Below are 19,596 nucleotides of genomic sequence, written 5' to 3' on the forward strand. Positions count from 1 at the left end.
ATTAATTCTCGAAACATTGATTTGTTTATCTGATTCGTTGGTTTTGTGAATTCCCCCGACATAGACAATTTAGATTGCCATTACACTATTAGGCTAGTATTCAGTATTATCTCATCCTCTCGGAAAGATAACTTCGACTTTCATGCTTGGAAAACCAATATAGTAATGCCATAAAGTTTTCAACCAAAATAAATAATATTAGTATGGTAATATAACTCCTTATATCCAAACCTTGGTTATGATCTAAAAAAAACAAATAAAACATACTTTTCTATATTTTAAAAAGAATCCTTAAAAGAATAAAAACCATACAATTATTTAATAGCAAAAAAAAATGAATAAATAAATAAATAAATAAGAATTTAATATGCCTAGAAAAGCTTCTCACATAATTCAACGTGAGACCAACTTCATCCAACCAAAAACTTTCCAAGCTGATTGCATGCCAGCTTACCAAACTCTTTTCTTTTTCCTTCACTATTTCGCAGACCACCGGAGATGTTGGCCGGATATTTTTTTCTTTGTTTTTACATTGCATTGGCTCACATTATTAAGTCAAATATCAATTAGTAAATTAGTGATCAGTTACATATCACTTCTAATATTTTAAGCTCTTGTCGCCGGAACCCAAAACAACAACCAGAATTTATACATCTAAATTTCGAATCTGACGAGGGATCGGTTGGGTACCTTAAATGTCGAACCGAAACAAATCCGAGAGTGAGACAAGATCTGTGAAACGCGAGTAACTCCCCGTGGCTGAACGGAATGCGAATGGTGCGGTGTCGGTCACGGTGGCGAACGAAGGTGTGACGGTAGTTGATACCGGTTCGACGGCAGCAACCAATAGGGTTCGTGGCAGCAACACTGATGACGAGAAGAACACGGCGGCAGCGGCGGTTTAAATCAGAGAGTGCGGCGGGGCTGGTTCATAGTGTAAAAGCTCGACGTTTCAGAAGCGATCCCGGATCGTATGCAAGGTCAAAGGTTTAAAAAAAATGGAAATCCGTAATGGATATATACCGAGATCCCGCAACTTCGGCAGTTTGTTATCGAAAACCTAATGTTGAAAGAGTAGCTATAAAAATAGCTTAACCGATGAGGATGGTGGAGTTTTGAAGTCAAAACTGATCAAGTAATTTATTCTTATTTTAATTCATATGATCTCTTTTCCTAAATAACTATCGTAACTAAAATAAAAAGCCTTTTCTTATATATATCCCAACGTATAATATATTATATGTTGATATAATGACACAACATATGTATATTAATTTAGTTATTATTGTAGAAATATCCTATAATACATAACTATATATACCCACATAATAGATTTAAGAATTTATTTGATCCAACTATTTATTGATTCGTCACTTTAACAAATACATCAATTATGATCGATAAATCATTATTATTATTAGATATTCACGTATTACAATTCTTCCCTCCTAAAAAAAATTTTGTCCTCAAAATTGCTCGGTACGTATACGAACGATCTCAAACATAACGGACACGGAAAAGACTTAACACATAGCAAACATTTAGACATAACACATACTAAGGTATGGAGTTTCTGAGACGGCAATTAAACGGATACTAAATCAAATCGATACAAGTATCCCTAAAAGGAGCAGATAAAACTAGAGGATACTCCAAAGCAACAAGGACTTCAAATACTTAGCAAATAAAAGTAATAAAACATACATACACACTTAATTATCAAAAGTTTAGACAAATAATCTAAGAACTGATCATCAAATTCTATGTAGATTTTTTTTATTCATTTTATTATATAAAAAATGTATAACTTTTATTTTCAAATATTACAATTTTACCTACTAAAAATTCGTCCTCAAATTGTTAAAGTATGGATGATGAGCAAATTTAGATATAACAGTTACGAGATGAATTTTGAACATCATATACTTATATAAGAAACATACTAAAGTGTGGAGTTCTAAGACGATCAATAGATGCATACTAAATAAATTCAAATTCAAAAATAACAAAACAAGTAAAGTGAGATTTAGAATGCTAAGACGCAACAAATTCGGGTACATACTAATCTACACAATAGGAGTCCAAAAGCACACATATGTACCTGTAATTCACGATTATGTTCGCGACCATAATTGTCAATTACCTTACATAAGTGTCCTAACGGTCCTCTTATCATGCATCTCAATAACCTATTAAAATTGTAAAGAAAGCTAGTGTGGCGATAAACAAATCATAGTTAGCAATAGTTCTAAAAACAAATACTAAAGCGAACACCAAAACAAATGCTGAAAGACGACAAACTAACGAGTACGAAAATTGATAAGAAGTTGAAATCCTAACCCAACGTCTACCCATAACCTCACAGGTTTTGTTTTTGAGGTTTAAGTTTTCTACAGGAAAGAGCCTTGGCTCTGATACCATAACTGTAACACCCCAACCTGAACAGGCTGACGTGTCACTCATACAGATATCAAAACTAAAACCAATCCATAACGTTTAAAACAAAAGATCCTAATTACATTTTCATTACATTACCGAAATAAAAATAAATCTTTATCTTCAATACACTCTTCACTTATTCCCCACGTTTCCCCAAATTACCTGTCAACACATAAGACAAACACAAGAAAGAAACTACGGCTGAGCCAAAAAGTTGCCCAGTAACAGAGAAATCAACAGTAAAAGTAAGGCAGGCATACGGAAGCAAAACAGATCGGTACTGACCATAACAAATACAAAAGATGGCACTGAAACAAATACTTTTATAACTTGAATCCCAAAACTTATACTGAACAGATAACAGATACTAAACATAATCAGATGCATATAATCATATCAAACATATCATAACAGAGACAAGACATACGTGACAACATGTAACAATAAAATAAGTCACGTAATATAGAAGCACCCACCAGCCAAAACAGAGGCATGCATGGCCATAGTCCATGCGCCGAGATGGTGCGTGTAGGCGCACACACATTATTCCATCTCAACAGGAGTCAGGAGTCAGAGCTAAGATCGATCTATTCGCCTCTAGGGGCCATGTGCTACACAAGCACAAACTAGAAACGCCGTGAAATTTAGTTACGCACCGTCACGATGAGTGCCATGTCGTTGACGCCCCAACGACAAGTCAGAAGCGCTCGGGTGACAGAGTACAAAGCCGTATCAGAAATAAAAGTATCTTGACATTGTTTTACATTGCATTTCTGTTGCATATGCTCATCCGACATATGAACACATTATACTACATTTTGAACCGTTGTAACCATTTGACTATGTGAACCGTCTTAACCCTTCGATTATATGAACCGTTTGTAGCCATTGAACCGTGTAAACCAGTTGTATCCGTTGACATGATTTACATTTGACAATAGACATTTGACTATACATAAACATTTCCACAACTGTCAAACATTTCATCTTGATGGTTTGGTTTGAGTAAGTGATTAAGTAACGAGGCGTGTGTAATATGATACAAGCATGGTGGATACGCCGCTGGTACTTCCTATATATAAGTGTTTGTATGGTATTACATATCGTAGCGTTATTTGAATCATTTCAATTTGAGACATATGACATTTTATACAAATAACACACTTTTCCCGAAACATTGTTTTACAAACGACTTATCTTATACAAACTCATTTTACATGGTTATCCGTTTAACCATACAGTGTTCTCTTATTTATACATATCATTTGATCTTACCGTTTTTCAAATGATTTACAAGACAAAGCAAAATACGAGGTTCATGACTAAACATTTTCTCAAACATAAGTCATGAATTCCGTTTTCACAAAACCAATGTATCTCACAGGCATTTTTATGCTGACGTACCTATTTTCACATGTGTTTTCAGGAGATGATGCATAGGACTTATCAAGACATACTTAGGCGGACCTGTGCCTTAGTGACTTAAAACAAGACAAGAACTAGTTAAATTATGTTATGTACTCTTTGGTTCTTGTTTAAAACAATGTAAACTTTCATGTTTGATTAATAAAACGAAACTTCATTTGCCATGGATTTGAAACAATTGATTCTGTTACAACACTCCCCGACATTTCCGCCACGTTTTGTATGTTCTACGTGGTCGGGGTGTGACAGAAAAATTGGTATCAGAGCCAATGGTTATAGGGAATTAGGTTATTAGTAATACTTTGACCTAGTCTATAACCTTCTTAGGACCCTAACGCGAGTTCACTTGCGTTTAGTCATAAAACAATACCGCCACCTATCCTTAGGCGACGACCACAACAAGAACATAAATTTCAAAACCGCTTTGAAAACTAATCATCTGTTCTAGGATGATTGATTACTAGGTTTTGAACCCTCTATTGTAAGGTTTTGAACCCCTTTGAATTTTCAAAATCTCATCAAGGTTTTGGGTCCTAAATAGTGTGAACACGTGCGAACTGGAAGAGTGAATGCCTGTACCCTGGGATTTCTGTCTAAGGTTAGAGTGTTCGTACAAATCCACATAATCGGACCAGTCACTCTTACCTGGGAACTCTTGGGGTGAGTGTCCACTTATAGGCGAGCATGTCTTCGCGATACACTAGGAGGATCTATTTGCTTTGACTCAACCTTGGTGTTGTTTGTTTGCTTCGTGGATTCAAACAAATGACCCTCAACCATGATTATGGTCGGTAATTGTAACATCCTATTCTTACCCAATGCCATTTCATTTGTTTTCTTTCTTGTCTCTCATTTAGAATGCCTCCTCGACGCGAAAACCAGATAGCGACTGCCGAACTGGCAGAGATCATCGCGCAACAAATGGCTGCTCAATTCCCAAACCTCTTTGCTCAATGGAACCAAGCCAACAACAACAATAATGCCCCCTGCAACTTCAAGACGTTCAACTCGGCTAAGCCATAAAAGTTTTCTGGATCTCAAGGAGCGACTGCACTTCTGCAATGGTTCGAGAGTTTAGAGAACACCTTCAGACATGTTCAATGTCCAAACGAGCGAAAGGTAGAATTCGCATCTAGCGTCTTTGAGAAACGAGCTTTGACATGGTGGAATGGTGTGATGAGAGATAGGGGTGCCGATGTGGCACTGGCTCAAACATGGCAAGAGCTTCGAGCTCTGATGATGAAGGAATTTTGTCCTCGTCACGAGATCAGGGCCTTGGAAACGGAGTTCGACAATCTTAAGCAAGTTAGCGGTGAGCATCGAGCCTACACGGACCGTTATGAGGAGTTAAGTTTGTTATGCCCGGATATGGTTACACCTTTGGATAAGGCAATCGAAAAGTACATTGATGGCCTCCCTGACTCAATACAAGACATTGTGACTGGTAGCAACCCTACTACAGTTAGACAGGCCATAGAGCTATCTGCAACCTTGACTGAATCAAAGATCAGGAAAGGTAAACTTTTCCGAAAGGGTGACAAGAAACCGGTCGGGGAATCGAACCCAATCGAGGAATCAAAGACCATGGATGAACAGACTGAATCTCCTAAGAAGTCAAAGAAGCGAAAGGCTTCTCAGAACTTCGCTGTGGTCGCTCACAATGGTCAAGCCGTCCCCAACCAACCAGCTCAACCCCCTACTAGAAAACCATACAATGGAACTGCACCCTTGTGCAACCAATGTAGCCTCCATCATCACGCCAATGTGCAGTGCCGCAAATGCCAAACTTGTGGACTTATAGGCCACACAACAAGAGTCTGCCCAGCTGCAGCTGCACCAAACCAAGCTGGCAACAATCCTGCTCAAGGTCGTTTTCTACCAGGCTCTTGTTTCAACTGTGGCGAGATGGGTCATTTCCGAAGAAATTGCCCAAGGCTTGCTAATGCAAATCCAGCACAGGGATAAGCATCTAACTGACTAGAAGACAACATCGTTTAGAAATAATCGCGTCTTATGTATTATTTTCTTTTGTTGTCAAGATCCAAGAAACAGTGGTTATCGTCGTTTATAAATAAATCTTTTATTTATATTGCAATGTATTTCTATGGTTGCATGTATAAACGACATATCCCTTACAATACCGACAATCAAGAAACCGTATTCCTTGAAGAACAAACTACCCCCAAAATTCTCCCTTCTATAATCGCTTGTGTCTTCCACGAAATTCCTAAGTACCCGTTTATTCTAAGGAAACGAAGTACAAGGCGCAGGTTACAACACAAGACGAATACCCAAAGTACCACTATAAATCCTTAATAGGGTACCTAAGGATTTCCCGTAAGTCTTTAATTTTTGTATACCTTAATTCGAATGTGGTGATTCCTTGTAATCAAAAAATCGAATTTTGGGAGATCTTCCTGTCTTCTCAGATAGATTCCAGTGAACATTGAGACCCGTCGATTGGTTTCCATATTCGTATTCAATCAATAACAAGTTAATAACAAATTATAATCAAGTTAAACAATTATGTGACTATGTGCTTATGTGTTTCCTTATGTGTTGTTGTGTGATCCAAATTATGTTATCCAAATCCTTGTAGAATCCTACATCCGTGTACAAGAGATTCATAGTAGGATACCCAAAGGTATTACTTAAAATCCTCAATGGACTTCTATGTTATAGTTAAGTCCCTCGGATTATAAAGTACTACTTCATAATTAGACCCCTTCAGTGGTCTAGTTAAACAGATTCATCCAAAAATCTGGTTATGAATATCATGTGACAATATAGCTGAAAGGACTCCTTGGTGGCCTAACTAAGAAGATCCCCTGTGGATCTAATTAAAAGGACCCGATGGAAGTCTAGTCACCCTCATCACAAGCTTGATATCCTTCCCCAAAACATTACAAAACAAACTGTGCGGACTGTGCAAGGGATTACGTAATTATGGATGCATACATAATTATGGAATTTAGTGCACAGAAATCACAGCAAGTTCTGTCATGTGTCTAGAGTTAACCCTATTCATTTCCAACTCTTATGAAGCAACCGTTGAAAATGACTCCGTTAGTTCATTTTCGTTTCTGACGATTTATCCGTTGGGGAAATGAATATCCGTTGTGTAAATCCTTCATTTCCAACTCTGGTGAAGCAACCGTTGAAAATGACTCCGTTAGTTCATTTTCGTTTCTGACGATTTATCCGTTGGGGAAATGAATATCCGTTGTGTAATCCTTCATTTCCAACTCTGATGAAGCAACCGTTGAAAATGACTCCGTTAGTTCATTTTCGTTTCTGACGATTTATCCGTTGGGGAAATGAATATCCGTTGTGTGATCCTTCATTTCCAGCTCTGATGAAGCAACCTTGAAAATGACTCCGTTAGTTCATTTTCGTTTCTGACGATTTATCCGTTGGGGAAATGAATATCCGTTGTGTAATCCTTCATTTCCAACTCTGATGAAGCAACCGTTGAAAATGACTCCGTTAGTTCATTTTCGTTTCTGACGATTTATTTGTTGGGGAAATGAATATTCGTTGTGTGATCCTTCATTTCCAACTCTGATGAAGCAACCGTTGAAAATGACTCCGTTAGTTCATTTTCGTTTCTGACGATATATCCATTGGGGAAATGAATATCCGTTGTGTGATCCTTCATTTCCAACTCTGATGAAGCAACCGTTGAAAATGACTCCGTTAGTTCATTTTCGTTTCTGACGATTTATCCGTTGGGGAAATGAATATCCGTTGTGTAATCCTTCATTTCCATTTCTGATGAAGCAACCATTGAAAATGACTCCGTCTGTTCATTTTTAGTTTCTGAAGATTTGTCCGTTGAGGAAATGAAAATCTGTTTGCTTATTCCGTCATTTCCATTTCTGAAGAATACTCGTTGAGGAAAATGACTTCGTCTATTTATATTCGTTTCTGAGGAATGACCGTTAAGGAAATGACAGGATATTACTTGCATGTCGCTGATGGTTATTTGGCAGAGTCACAAATAGACTCCTACGAATAAATTTCGGGACGAAATTTCCTAAAGTAGGGAAGACTGTGACACCTGTGTCACCGCGACCATCAAACAAATACCAAGCCGATGAAATATCGTATTTCATACTTGGGATCTTGTATAAATATGTGTATCTATTGCACATATCAATTCTTGTTCAATTTCAAACTTTGCATCGCTTTCTGGAGAATTATACACAACCTGGTGCGTAAACGTACTCAGTTTAATGCGACAAATACTCCGGGACATCAACATATACTTAACATACCTTAAATAACCTTTACATAGCTTAGAAATAGGCTTTGAAGGGTTTGGTATGCTAAAACAAACTTTTGGATCATTCAGGGACTAAAAGTGTCAAAAAGTGCACAAGTTTGCACTTTCGCGCATAACTTACGTTCTGAATACATCCGGACATCCAAAAATTTATGTAAGCATCCTAATATTATGCCTTAGTGTTTGGCATGAGAAAAATCCATTCGTCGCGTCATTTGGATCATTTTTCGCGCTTATGCGCATTCTGTCGTAATTAAGCGAACATCGCGATCGTACGACCAAACGAACCGACATCCGGAATATTTTTGAGCATATTTCAAGTCCCCTACACTTTAACTTCATCTTAGAGCCTTGAAATGAGGTTAACGGGGCTTAAACGTGCCAAAAATGGGCCAAATTGCATGTTTCTGAAGTGCAGGGACTAAAACTGAAAATTCTGGTCTGTGACCCTCAGGCGGGGCGCGTAAGGATTGCCCAAATCCTTACGCGGGGCGCGTCAGACTCCTAGAACAGATAAGATCAGCTAGTCAGCAAATTTCAGCTGGTTTAACCACAACCACATGTTTTAAACTTGCCCTTTCAGCTCACTAAGGGGTATTTTCAGTAACCACAAGTTTACGACAAGTGTACGCGCAAGATTCAATCACGTTTTTCAAGAAACGATCCTAACGGTTCGGGAAATACTATAAATACCCCACCCCCATTCTTGCAAAAACCCACACAATCTGATCAAGAGCTCTAAGTTGGAACCTTTGTTTCATACCTGAGCCATTTTGATCTAGATTAGCATTCGGGGACCCTCCGTAAGTATTCTTTCGCTCTTTTATTCGCTTTTCGAGTCTGAAAGTCAACGTTTTGTTGACTTTCTGCATTGACCTGCCTATGGTCAACACGAAGTTCATGGAACTTCATAACGTGAGCGTGATCACGATGGTTATAGTCCGTAGTGACTATACCTACTGATTACCACGTTATCTAGGCTCAGTGACGAGTCGTAGTTTCGGCCAAAATGTGCATTCCTGCATATTTTGTAACCAAACTACTCGTGAGCATCAAAGCCGTTTGTTTTGATGCCAAACCTGTTTTCTAAACTTAGTTAAGCATGTTCTAACATGCTTAGCTCGTCACTTTTAGTTTAGTGCTTATATAGGGTCGTAAGGTAAGCGATCTAAACCATCGCTTATACTTTCGAACCCGACCCATTTGGTCGATCATTAGGATCCGACCAAACACATTAGGTGACCATAGTTATAACCTTCCAAGGTTATACCTTGTGGTCGCGATGTTAGGCGTTCCGAACGCGTTCTACGCGAACGACGCGTTAGGGTAGCATAAGCTACCTAAACGGGTCGTGATGGGCCGTAGGCACTTAGGTTAAGTTTCATTTTAGTATGTAGGCTTTGTTAAACCATATTACACGAGTCTCCATACTCGTTTGGTTTACGAACCCGCATACTATCCGATCCTTCCGATTTTGGTCCTGTATATTAATATAGCTACCTATTAGGTGCCGTTTGATATCCCGTGATCTCTAGCATTATCTGGTTATTATACAAGGAATTCAAAGCAACCTCAGGTGAGTACATTGAACCCCTCTTTTACTGTTTTCCAAACTGTTTTGGGGTGAAACGCATGTGCCTACTTGTTACTTTCATGCTTTCCGGTTTTCACATCATATACTTGCTATGTTCGATAGTACATATATAGTACATGATTTCATTGTGTCTATGCTATGTATGTCCATTGTGTGCATACTTAGTACATCACTTTACAATACAATTTCATGCTATGTATGCCCATTGTGTGCGTACTTAGTACATTGCCTTACATTACATGCTATGTATGCCCATTGTGTGCGTACTTAGTACATCACTTTACAATACAATTTCATGCTATGTATGCCCATTGTGTGCGTACTTAGTACATTGCCTTACATTACATGCTATGTATGCCCATTGTGTGCGTACTTAGTACATTGCTTTACATTACATGCTATGTATGCCCATTGTGTGCGTACTTAGTACATTGCCTTACATTACATGCTATGTATGCCCATTGTGTGCGTACTTAGTACATTGCTTTACATTACATGCTATGTATGTCCATTGTGTGCATACTTAGTACATCACTTTACAATACAATTTCATGCTATGTATGCCCATTGCGTGCGTACTTAGTACATTGCCTTACATTACATGCTATGTATGCCCATTGTGTGCGTACTTACTACATCACTTTACAATACAATTTCATGCTATGTATGCCCATTGTGTGCGTACTTAGTACATTGCCTTACATTACATGCTATGTATGCCCATTGTGTGCATACTTAGTACATTGCTTTACATTACATGCTATGTATGCCCATTGTGTGCGTACTTAGTACATTGCCTTACATTACATGCTATGTATGCCCATTGTGTGCGTACTTAGTACATTGCTTTACATTACATGCTATGTATGCCCATTGTGTGCATACTTAGTACATTGTTTTACATTGCATTTCTGTTGCATATGCTCATCCGGCATATGAACACATTATACTACATTTTGAACCGTTGTAACCATTTGACTATGTGAACCGTCTTAACCCTTCGATTATATGAACCGTTTGTAGCCATTGAACCATGTAAACCAGTTGTATCCGTTGACATGATTTACATTTGACAATAGACATTTGACTATACATAAACATTTCCACAACTGTCAAACATTTCATCTTGATGGTTTGGTTTGAGTAAGTGATTAAGTAACGAGGCGTGTGTAATATGATACAAGCATGGTGGATACGCCGCTGGTACTTCCTATATATAAGTGTTTGTATGGTATTACATATCGTAGCGTTATTTGAATCATTTCAATTTGAGACATATGACATTTTATACAAATAACACACTTTTCCCGAAACATTGTTTTACAAACGACTTATCTTATACAAACTCATTTTACATGGTTATCCGTTTAACCATACAGTGTTCTCTTATTTATACATATCATTTGATCTTACCGTTTTTCAAATGATTTACAAGACAAAGCAAAATACGAGGTTCATGACTAAACATTTTCTCAAACATAAGTCATGAATTCCGTTTTCACAAAACCAATGTATCTCACAGGCATTTTTATGCTGACGTACCTATTTTCACATGTGTTTTCAGGAGATGATGCATAGGACTTATCAAGACATACTTAGGCGGACCTGTGCCTTAGTGACTTAAAACAAGACAAGAACTAGTTAAATTATGTTATGTACTCTTTGGTTCTTGTTTAAAACAATGTAAACTTTCATGTTTGATTAATAAAACGAAACTTCATTTGCCATGGATTTGAAACAATTGATTCTGTTACAACACTCCCCGACGTTTCCGCCATGTTTTGTATGTTCTACGTGGTCGAGGTGTGACATTTTGATCATGAAACAACAAAGCAGACCATTGATAGATATTGCCATCTGGTATTGGAAATGGGAAGATTGGACATTAAGAAAGAGGATGATGAGTGGGTGGATAAACTAGTTGAGGCTTTACCACAGAATAAGTGGGGAACTTATTTGATGATTGTGAAACTCATGAGAAAGTCCGAGAGTATGAATCTGGCACAATTCATTCAGAAAATTGAAGAACAGGAGCTGGATATTCAAAAGACAGCTATCATGACAAATCCAAATGTTAAACAGGATGTCAGATTGTACTACCGAGGGAACAAGTTTGAGGCTACCCCCAGCCAAAGTCCAAAGATTAGTACTGCTTTTAGTGCTGATGGTTCGTCTAGTCCAAATGACAGCACTACAACTCATAGTGGTGGATATTCTTCATCATTCTCAAGTTTTGATCCAAACAGCATAGCATCAAGTCCTCAACAGCAGAATTCTACAAATCTGCAGTGCAATGTTACTTTAAAAATTCAAAATGGTCACAACTTGTCTCCTGAAATGGCTAAGCAACACATGGCATCTCTTTTCGCCATATTAGAGTCGTATGAAAGCCTAGTCGCAGGAAGAATTGGTAATCCGATGCTTACGAAAGAAGATTATGATCAGATTGATGCAGATGAACTTGAATTGATGGATGTGAAGTGGTGTTTAGCTAGTGCATGTAGAAGAGCTGAAAAATTTCAACAAATAACTGGCAGAGATGGTTTTCGTGATCTGGCAAATTCGGCGTTAGGTTTTGACAAGTCTAAAGTTACCTGTTTCCGTTGCAAAGGAAAAGGTCATTTTAAACGAGAGTGTAAAAATCAAGAAGCAACCGGGAATCAAGAAAAGAACAATTATTATCAGAAATCAATTTTTCATCAGATTGAGCAACAACCATCATCTTCTAGTGCCATTGACAATGGAAAGAAGAAAGCTTTAATCATTTATCAAGATGATGAAAAGGTTGCAGAGGGTTTTAGTTGGGACAAATACATACCTGGTTCAGCTCTTGTTGCCCGAGTTCTGGAAGATGAAGTTAGTCAGAAAAGAATTCCGATTTTTCCAGATCTAGGAAGTGATGTTGATACTGATGATGAGGAAGAATATCTTAACAAATGTAGAAAAGCATCGATCCTGACAGTTCTATTTTTTTCTATGTAGATAAAGTTGAAATGCTGAATCAAAAGAAGATTGACAGATTGAAGAGAGAGCTGGAAGCAGCAAAGTTACTAGCTGATGAAAGGGCAAAGACAGAAGCTGGAAGAACAAAAGTTGAAGCAGTGACTGAGAATGTAATAGAGAAACTCGTTGAAGTAGAGAAAGTGGTAGAGAAAATAGTTGAAGTTGAAAAAGTTGTTGAATTAGAGAAGATAAAAGAAGATTTACTGTCTGATGTGAAGTATGTGAAGGAGTCGTATGATGTGCTAAACAGAACAGTTGATAGTCTGAAAAGGACAAATTCAGAAATCGAAAAAGCAAATGACAAAATGAGCGCAACATTAATGACAAAGCAGAGTGTCATCAATGATTATATTGAAGACTGTGCTAAGCTGAAGCAGGAGTTGGAACTTGAGAAGATTGAGAGTGAAAGGATTAAACAATTACTGTTGAGTTATACTACTTGTGATTATTTGATTGATCAGGTTTATCCTACTGTTGCAGGTCTTGAGGCTTTCAAGAAGAAAAAAACAGAAGATACTGATACTGGTAAGAAACCAAGTGTCAAGTATAACAGATGTCCACCTCCTATCTTTGAGAGTTATTCTCCCAGGAAACCAAATGAGGAACAAGTAAACAAGGCTCTAAACATCAAATTAAAGTCTGAAATCATTGATGAATTACCAGACAATATTGATGTTACATTCACAGCGTCTGACACTGATCACGAGTCTGAGTTAGTAAAGAAAGTTGTCGATCAGGTGATGGATATGGATGAAGGGTCAAAGTCGGAGTCTAAATCAGATAGTTCGAGTTCGTCTGAGAAGTGTCCGAATTCACCGGTTAAAAGGGTTTACAATAAGGAATTTTTATTATCAAAATCTAATTTGGATAACGGATCAATCAAAGTAGCATATACGTTGATTCAGACAAATTATATTCTGATAATGAATTTCCAATAAGAAGTGTTAAAACTGAAATGATCAAACAGGTTTTCAAATTAACAGAAATCAATATTTCTGAAATAAAAGATTTAAATCTTAATGGAAAACCTAACAAGTACACTTCTTCAAGAACTCAACAAAGAATCAACAGGAAAATGGGTTACGGTTGTGGTTATGGTTTTCAAAAGAAACCAAACTATAATGGTAATCTCAAAAAGAAAGGTCTTGGTTTCACTTCATCAGAAAATTATAAAAATCAAAAAACTTATAAACCAAATACAAAATTTGTTGCAGGTGGAAGTTCAGATGATGAACAGAAGAAACCGTTCTGGAAGTAATCGAATCAAGAGTTTCTTGCTGAAGTAAAGAAGAATGTGAGAAAGTTTGCTCAAAGAGTTTATAGAAGAACTTGTTTCAAATGCCAAGAAGTTGGACATATTGCTTGGAATTGTCCCAAGTCCAACTACAAAGAACAGGGAGTTTCTTCTAACCTTGTTTCAAGAAGAAAATGTGTTGATGATCAGAAACAATCAAGTGAGAAACTTAAAATGAAAAATTCTAATTCTGAAAAGGGTGGAAGTTCAAAACGGTTTTATAAAAGAAAAGGTGATATGAACAAGCAAAAATGGGTGGTTAAATCTGAGAGTAATTCTGACAATGAATCTGATTCCATAAAATCAGATGAGTCTTTGGTTGAGAAAAAGATTGTGAATTCCGTTCCAGTAGTGAACGATGAGAATTTTCCCTCATTATCAAAGGAAAAATTGAAGAAGAAAGTTGGTAAAGTTGAGATCTCAAATCAATTTTTCACTGGTAAAGAAGAATTTGATGCTGAGAAGGCTTTCAATGGGAAAGTCAAACATATTTTCGGTAAGATGGTTGATAGGAAGGTAAAAGGTGCCAAAGAGTTTTACAAATCAAAATGTTGGTGGGATAGATGTGTACCAAAATCACCCAAGGCTGGTCAGGCTTGGGTGGACATAATATTTGATTAAAAACCTGACTTGCCGGAGCTCCCAGGTTGGTAAGAGTGGAGCAGGAATCGGTATCTTTCTTGGTATATATTTGATTGGTTATCTTCCAAGTGATACAGAGGTTTATTCTGTCAAAGTGATTAGTCAAGGTCATTAATTTGAACTTGATGTAATCCTCATTCTTGTGCTTAAAAAAAAACAATGTGATGAAATGAACCCCAACCTACAATTGGTTACAACACAACTTATTTTCCGGAAAAACCATTTTGATTAAAACAAACTTAAGTGTTTTGAAATCTAAATGGGAAAATAGTTTGTTGAAAGGGGGAGTTCTGATTGTTTACGCCAAGTGGATGGCGAATTGAGGTGATTTGATATCGGTTGTCAATTTACTTGTATAGTTTGTTTTCAAAGTTTTTTTTTAAGTGGGTCAAGAGTTTAGTATGTTTTGAAAAACCAAAAACATTAGAAAAGTTAAAAAAAATTCAAAAACGTAATAAAAACAAAAATGAGTTTTGCTGACAAAAAGAGGAAATGATAGTACATCAGTGGACTATCACAGCACGCTAAAGAATTGAAAAGTAAAAAATTGTGATAAACGGTCTCACTGATGATGTTCCAGTAGGTTTTTGCACATTTAGTAGATTGTGTCGAGATATAAACCTAAATTCAAACTTGCTTAATTCGTGGGTAACATTTCTCGGATATATGGGTAACCCCCGAAATCTTGTTTGAAAGACCCCTCTTTCTGAGATACTAGGTCTTTATGCTTAGTGATATCTGGGATATTATCCCGGGACTTCTGCTAAATGGAAATTCTGACCTAGTCCCCGTATAATACTTTCTGCAAATGCTTGAAATATAGCTCACCCTCAGCAAAAATGATGAAACAATAAAATTGATAATCATTGCTGTTGTAAAAAAGATCCTCTAAAGGGGACACACCAAAAAGTCGAACCGTCATCTCTCTGCTGAACGGAAGTTCTGACCTGAGCTCTCACGGTTTCGCATCTAACCCCTTACAGATATCATCTAGGTATACTCACCTATAAGACTGAATATTAGGATCTGGATACGGGAGTATATTCAAGAGGTGGGACACGCGAATAAGTTTAAGTGCTTGAAACATTAATCTCGTATCTCGAAACAGTTGAACTTTGTGTGAAAATTTAAGTGGACCAATATACTGACAATCTAGGTGAATCGTTTAGATCTTAAAATGTTTAATGCTTAACGGTGTTGGTGATTTGTCTCAAAAACTGATATGATCCTCTTACACAAACTCACAAAAATATTGTATGTAAATATTTCTTTACCGCATTTCATTTCTGTTATTTCAAAAATTCAAAAAGATTTTCGGTGTGTTTTAGCATAAATTTTGAAAAATACAAAAAGATTTTAGACAACTGATGTTGAAAAGCTGATTTTCAAAATTCAGAGTGCTAAACTTGACGAACAGGTTTGGGAAAGATTGTTTGAGGATGTTTGAAATGTAAATATTATACATACAAGTGGTTTATTAGAGACTTACATGATAAATATATGTGTTCAAATTGTGTCTATAAGTGATTAGCAGGGTCTCTATCTTTATTTTATCTTATCTTTGATGAAACTTATGTTCTGGGTAGAGAATATGCAGGTGAGCCAGGGTGAGATACCTGAACCTGTGAATATGTGAGCAGAGTTTGAAGCAGACTACGATCCCAGCACAAGTTGAGGGGGAGTCTGAATGACAAAGAGTAAATGTCTGATCATGAAGAAGATGATGCTGATAATCTTAAGGAATCAAGAGATCTGATCAAGAGAATTAGAAAGCTCAAGATCCAGACTCAGATATTGGAAGTTAGATTGGTGCTGATTGAAAGAGTAAAGCCCAAAGACTGATAAAGACTGAAGACGTTGAAGACTCGACACTGAAGACTCGTCAACATCCGAGGGGGAGTCTGTTGGTGCAAATGTTTGTCGACTTCGTCTTGTATCAAGTCTAGTATTAGAATTGTTAGATCAGGGCGTGTTGTACGAGAAAATAGGTTGTTTTAGAGTGAATTAGATCTGATTCTGCTTGAACATATGATTCCGCTTGAAAGTAACATGTGATGTTTTCAAGAGAAATCAGAACATATGTGATTCCGCTTGAATTGTCATATGTCTCTTTCAAGCGGAATCAGCCGCCTATATATATGTTCCAAGCGAAATCATTTGTATCTTTTCAGAATTCTGGTACCGAAGTGCTGCCGAAGTGTCGTTTGACTGTAATCAGTGTGAAATCAATATACTAGGCAAATTTAAGTGAATCAAGCTGTTTTTCTAGTCTTTCTTTGTTTCCGCCTCTGAAACGGATAAGACCTCTTCTGATTGACTCGTTTGGGTCACTACTCGATCCTACAAGATTTGGGGTGGGGGCCACATGGTGACCGTCCTAACCAAGGGGGGGTATTAGTTGTGATTAAATGATAAGTTAAGTGTTTAGTTAGGATTCTAAGTGTATTGATTAGTGTTCATGTGCAACATGTATTATATAGTGTGTTAAGGTGTTTGGGGATCATAACTAGCTCAGAGACCTTAAAACAATGCTTCTAGTATAATTTTGATGTTTCGGGTAGTGTCCTGTTGTTCGATTAGATACCGGTTCGTTAAAGTGTCAAACTATTCCATTTAGTGATCTTTTTGTACCCTTTTGTGATCCTTTTAATTCCCGACACTTAGGAAAGCATTCAGGACCATTTAGTCATATTTTTACATGATACAAACTTGTTAAAATGTTGATTTTTGCTGAATTATGCAGAATTCTGCACTTTGGGTGAGTTTTAGGCACTTTTTAGCACTTTATCTATCACCTAGAAAAGCAGTTTTGTGGTCCTTACTTCCCTACACACTATACTAGTGTAGAACTTGGTTTCTGGCTAACACTGGTTCTCAAAACATTTCCTGTCTCTGTACTGAACTCTCGTCAGTGCTTTTAGTTTGTCTGATAATGGTGCCAATTCTGTTCTGTGCATTGTTAGAACTATATCGTGTTGCATGTAGTAATGATAAAAGTCTTGCAACATGAAATGCCATTGTATGTATATAACAGTAATTAGAAATTCATTTGTCTCTTAAACTAGATCATGCACAGTTATTAAAGCACAAATTACTGTTCAATTAGTGTACGGAATGTACGGAAAAGTGACAGTTGTCACAAAAAGGCTTAAAGCCCAATACATAATAAAACCTTCATTGTAGAACTTGGTAGCATGAACCGAATGTTAATGCATATGGAACCAACTTTTATGGATGGTGACCATGATTCGTATAAAATGTCTACAAAAAAAGCCTGTTAAACCTTTATGGTTCAAATTCAACACATGCCCCAATATACGACAGACTTATGAGTCCAAAGCATAATACCCAATTAGAGTGAGAATAAGAAAACTCAAGAACATGCAAAGCTTCAACATTACATACAAAAGATACATCGAGGCATTATGATGTAGTAGCTAAACAAATATGGTCGTCGCTATAGATATAAAGGTGTAAACCATTTGAGGTGTTAGAAATAAAACATCACCCATACCGACCCATTTGTATTTAAGCGATTCACAACTGCCAGCTCTAGTTGTATCTAAACGCCTTACCGTGGCTTTACACTGTAGTCTTTATTCCAAATTAACTGTCTTGTGGCCATTACCCACATCTATACAAGAATTACTGCAAAACCCAAAGTGGCTACGACTTCTTTCACCAGATCAGCTGCAATAATAAATCAGAATTCTATTAACACAAACCACTTAGTCAGTTAAACAACATTATCATGGTTAACAACTTCTAAAAAGATGTAAACTAACCATGACATATGAAGAAAACCATCACCATAACCATCATGTACCATAATCATCTTCATAGAAGTTCAGGCCTATTGGATCAAGTTTCTTAATTTGTTTTTCCTACAATCAATTTAAAACATGCATAAACCACATAAGAGCCCTAATTTTAAAAGTATATGTGATTAAATAAGAGCTACCAGTTTTTATACAATGCAACAACCGAGCACTAAAAACAACCCAACATCAAATGCCACTGACCACAACCACGGAACCTCGCCGTTCGCCGGTCGTTACTCCTGACCATTACTGACAGATATAAAACACAAAGAAAAGGGTGGTTTTACAAACTGTGTGTTCTAGTATTAAAATTTGATATTTTTTAATTCTTTTCAATCATAATAAATCAAAGTTTGGGGAAGAAAACATGATACATATCATACGTTCTTCAATCGACAAGCAGTGATTCACCATTGATTCATCAGTCGCTCGCTCTCTCCGTTTTATTTACAAAGAAGACCATCATAAAAAAGGATCACCCTAATTTCTCAACTGATTAGAAGAAGATTGGATTGTAGATAATCTAAATAAAATCAATCGATTGTCGTCAGTTATGCATCTCAATGCCACAAGGGTTTTTGATATAGCAATAGGAATTATATTAGGAAGTGAATAATGATGGAACGGAAAGTCGGAAACAGAAACATTGGGTGGGAGTTAAATGTATAAGAGACAGCCACGTGTCTCAATTTTAGGTTGAAAATATAAAAGGGAGGCTTATAAACCAGCCACGTGTATAGTGATTTTTATTTATAAGTATAGAGATTAATAAACTCTGAGCAGTATATATACTAAACTCGGAATAAAAGATATATTGTTTATCATTAAATTCGGTCTCCTTGTATACTCGGACTCACAAATAATTTCGGAACAAACATTCATATTTCAGGACTCATCAAAGACCCATGATAACTCGGAACCACAATATATAAGGTAAACTCGGTGCGATTATATAAATCCGGAGCAAATACATGAGTTTAATCAAACCCGCCAACATATAACCCGGACTTATATATACTCGGACCCATATATGCTTATATCTATTGAAAAACTCGGACCCATCATCATCATCATACTCGGTAAATCCCACCAA

This window comes from Helianthus annuus, chromosome 15 (genome assembly GCF_002127325.2).
Source record: "Helianthus annuus cultivar XRQ/B chromosome 15, HanXRQr2.0-SUNRISE, whole genome shotgun sequence".
Taxonomy (NCBI): Eukaryota; Viridiplantae; Streptophyta; class Magnoliopsida; order Asterales; family Asteraceae; genus Helianthus; species Helianthus annuus.